At 27.0% G+C, this 4,589-nt stretch overlaps 1 long non-coding RNA gene across 1 annotated transcript in view; it reads left to right on the forward strand.

Annotated features, from left to right (window-relative positions):
- Window positions 1–2,580: 2,580 nt before the first annotated feature.
- LOC102602981 (uncharacterized) overlaps window positions 2,581–4,589 on the forward strand; it is a 29,200-nt gene continuing 27,191 nt past the window's right edge. Inside the window, exon 1 of the long non-coding RNA XR_366593.2 lies at window positions 2,581–2,800. This is a non-coding gene — a long non-coding RNA (uncharacterized lncRNA). The remainder of the gene's footprint in view (window positions 2,801–4,589) is intronic.

The following is a 4,589-nucleotide window of genomic DNA, read 5'->3' on the forward strand; positions in this document are numbered from 1 at the left end:
TTAATAAAAACAATCACAATTATTATTAAAAAATCGTCCACTTTAATGTATATAATATTTTTGCAGTAATGAGATAATGAAGACAATTGTAAATTAATACAATTTTAGTAGTTAATATTTAATAATTAACAACATTTGATTGACTCTTAAAATTTTATTTGTGCTATATACATTTGGATAAGAGAAGTAACATATATTATAAAAATTTACTTAAAAAGTACTATAAATTACAATAATCAAAAGAAGTAACATGTAATATTTAATTTGGAAACTACGTACAAAGTATTGTAAATCTCAATAATTAACAACATTTGATTGACTCTTGAAATTCTATTTGTGCTACATACATTGGGATAACATAAGTAACATATATTATTAAAAATTTATGTTAAAAGTACTATAAATTACAATAATAAAAAAAAGTAACATGTACTCCTAATATTTAATTCGGAAACTAAGTAGAAAGTATTGTAAATCTCAATAATTAACAACATTTGATTGACTCTTAAATTCTATCTGTGCTACATATATTGGGACAAGAGAAGTAATATATATTATTTAAAAATTACATGAAAATACTATAAATTACAATAATTAATAATTTAAAATATTTAAAAGTAATATTAAAATTTAATTGACTATCTAAATTCTATATATCACATAAAGTGATACAAAAACATAACAGATTGCACGGGTCTAGTATTCTTTATAAAGCACAACAATTTTAACATTCATGAAATTAAGAAGTAGCAAAATCAATGATAAAAATAATTTAGATTTAAGTAAAAATCAATAAATTAGCGTTATGTTTTTTTGAATGTGTGATATGTGTTTAATAAAAATCTTGATTTGTACATTATAAAATCATTATTTCAATCTATATAATTTACCGTGTGTTTTTGTAACTACAAGCAATCCATACTGAAAATAAAAATATATGTAAATTGTATTTGGTTGAAAACAAATTATTACGATCATGATCGATGGTAAAATCACTATCTTATGCAAGATAGATGTGAGCTTACCAGCTATTTTTTTTTGTTAGTTACTTCTTTAAATGTTGCACACCCTTCATAAAATGTCTGACTCCGTCACTGATAAAAATACTCAATAAGTAATTCAAATATAATAAATTTTAGTATTATTTATCATCACCTAAATAATTTGTGCATTATAACCTTCCACGTAAGTAGTATATGGACCAAACGATCTCTTAATGATGTGCTCTTTAGTGGTAGTTAAGAGTTGATATAACATATTTAAGTAACGAAATCTCATACTTTCTCCGTTTTAAAAAAATGGTCTAGTTTAATTTTACACGAAGTTTAAAACAATAAAGAAAATTTTCAATTTTGTTATCCTAAATTTAAGTAATAACAAATTTAGCAAATACTTTTTAATTTTATGGTCTTAAATATGTCACGACGAAAACTGAAATTAAAGTATTGTAAAAAAATATGTAATTCTTTTTTAAACAAAAATAAAATAAAATTCATTCTTCTTAAAACGAAGGAAATAATAATTTTAATTTGTAACAAAAGTCCATTTTTCTTGATGCCAAATTATATTTCTCCATAAAAAAACTTTGTTATACGTGAGATGGAGAAAAAACTCGGACCACAAGAGTCCATTATAATTTAATGCTCAGTTATATCGCATTATATAAAATAATAAATAAATATTTTTTCATAAAAGAATCTTTTACTGCACTAACTATTGTTGGTATTACCAAAGTGAAACATTTACAAGATACAAAAATATTTAAGAACACTATTATTATGATTAAAGTTATCAAATAGGTATTTTTTTTTCAAAGAGCATAAAGATTTCTAAAAACATCTAATATTATTTAAAGAATGAAGGCGTTTTGTTATGAAAATTTATCATCTTTTTGTCGTTGAATTTCGGAAATTACTCTTAAAATTTTATTAATGCCACATAAATAGGGACATAGAAAATAACTTATATTACTGAAAATGAAATAAAAAAAACTATAAATCACAATAATTAATAACTTAAAAATTTAGAAAAATCAATTTTTGTAAGCAATTCTCAAAATTCTATTGTGTCACATAAATTACGATAACTGAAGTAAAATATATTATTTAAAAATTATGTAAAATGTATTATAAATCATGATAATTAAGAAATTAAAATATTTAAAAAATATAGAAAAAATTTAATCAACTCTCAAAATTTTATAATTAGAACAGGGAAAACACATATTCTTTGAAAATAACGCAATACTATAAAAAAAAAAACCAGTAATTAACAATTTAAAATTTAAGAGCAAGGGAAAACACATATTCTTTGAAAATAACATAATACTATAAAAAAGAAATTAACAATTTAAAATATAAAGACATATAAAAAATTTAGTTAACTCAAGAAATTTTATTTGTGCTACATAAATTGGGATATAAAAATAATATAAGTATATGATTTTTTTTTTAAAAACATAAAAAGTATTCTAAGATGCAATAGTTAGCATAAATAATAATCTAAAATCAACTTTAATTTATTTATTTTTATATCACATAAATTTAAAGGGATGGTAAAGTGACTTTGGGAAAGTGGATATTGAAAATCGAAATGGGTAAGAATGGAGACAAGTGTTTAGCCACAGAGAATACAATGCCACTACTCAGCTCAAAGAGCTTTTCTTTTTCCTTTTTATTTTCCCACAAAAACAAAATAGGCTCTCATTAAGCTGACAAAATTGACACTCAAATCAGCCATATCGATAGGAGAGAAGTACGGCCACAATGGAGCTTCGTTTTGCTGATAGAATTTTTAATGGGTACGCAATTTTATTTGTTTGGCTAATTTTTCAATTGTGTTGCTACTATAATCCTTAAAGGGTACACAGTTTTATGGGTTAGGTTGCTGTTGTTTGTTTTCTTTGAATTGTACATGTCATGGAGTACATATTTGATTGCTTTCATGTGTGCAGTTTTATCCCTCTTTTATTTTATATTTTAATTTAATAGGGCACAAAATTTTAGAAGGTGAGTGAATTTGTTATTAAATGAAATGACTTTTTAAACAAACTAAAATATAAGGCATATCAATTGAGGTGTACGCCTAGCATACAATAGGGGCGATTAGGGACATGTGTGGACATGTATGATAGAGTTTTAAGATCCGAGTAATTATAGTGGGAAGAGACCCAAAACACTTTGAAGTCGTGATGGGGTTGCACCGAAGATCGACTTTTAGGTCATTTTTATTAGTCTTGGTGATGGATGAATTAACACAACATATTCTAAGGAAAGTGCGATGGTGTATGACATTTGGGAAAGGCCGATGAGATATGCGACAAAGTTAACGATAGGTTGGAGGTTTGAAAAAAGACCCTAGAGTCTAAAGGGTTCAAGTTGAACATAAGTTGTTTGGATTGACTTATTTTAAGTGTTTTTATGCTAAAATAAACTTTTATGCACTTTTAAAGTGTTTGGGTAAATTTACAAAGTGCTTATAAGTACTTGGTTTTAAGCTAATATGGTAAAAATAATCAAAAAGTCATAACTTTAAATTTTTAACTTATGATTTTTGACTTATAAGTCAAAAGTCAAAAGCTAATCCAAACAGACCCAAGACAAAGAACACGAGTAGCAAGTTCAAAACATAATGCATGAAGCAGATATTGAAGTGAGGATTGATACACAGTTCATCCCAAGAGAGTGAGTTTCATTTATCTTAGGTCAATATTTCAAAAAAAAAAATGGGGAGATTGACAATGATGTTACATATCATATTGGAGTGGGGGGGATGAAATGAAAACTCAGATTCTATGTTTTCTACGATAATAATGTACCACCAAGATTTAATGGTATGGTTTATAGAGCGGTTGTTAGACCAACTCTGTTGTATCAGATGAAGTTTGGGCCAATCAATAGCTCGCACATTCAAAAGATGAAAGTAATGAAAATGAGGACGTTGAGATATATGTGTGAGCATATTAAAATAATATAATTAGGATTGAATATATTTGTGATTTGGTGATAGTGGCCTCCACGGTGAACAAGATGAGGGAAGAGAAGGTTGAGATGGTTCAGACATGTGAAGAAGAGTTGTACAGATGCTCAAATGAGCAAGTGTGAGAGGTTGACTATGGTTGATCTGAGGAGAGGTAGAGGTGGGCTGAAAAAGTATTGCAAAGAGATAATTAGACTAGACATGGCAGTCTTGTAGCTTACCGAGGAGACGACCCTAGATAGGAGGATATATAGGTCAAAGGTTCGAATAGAAGATTAGTAGGTAGTCGAGCATTGTCTAGTTTTTTACATGATCCATTTAATTATTACTTGTTATTTCCTTTTAGGTTATCGTATTGTTTATTGTTAATGCTATCTCTTTTTCCATTACTTTCAGCATGACTTCTTTATTATTGTATTTCCTTTTCATACATTTTTTTGTATGACTTACTTTAGCTGAGGTTTAATCGAAAACAACTTTTCTGTGAGATAGGGTAAGGTTGCTTACACATCACCTTCTCCTGGCCTGACTTATGAGACTATACTAGGTATATTATTAATGTTTTTGTACACTTGAACTTCGGAGGTTGTGGGGATGTTTTTTGAAACCCC

Source organism: Solanum tuberosum, unplaced genomic scaffold, assembly GCF_000226075.1.
Source record: "Solanum tuberosum cultivar DM 1-3 516 R44 unplaced genomic scaffold, SolTub_3.0 scf00007, whole genome shotgun sequence".
Taxonomy (NCBI): Eukaryota; Viridiplantae; Streptophyta; class Magnoliopsida; order Solanales; family Solanaceae; genus Solanum; species Solanum tuberosum.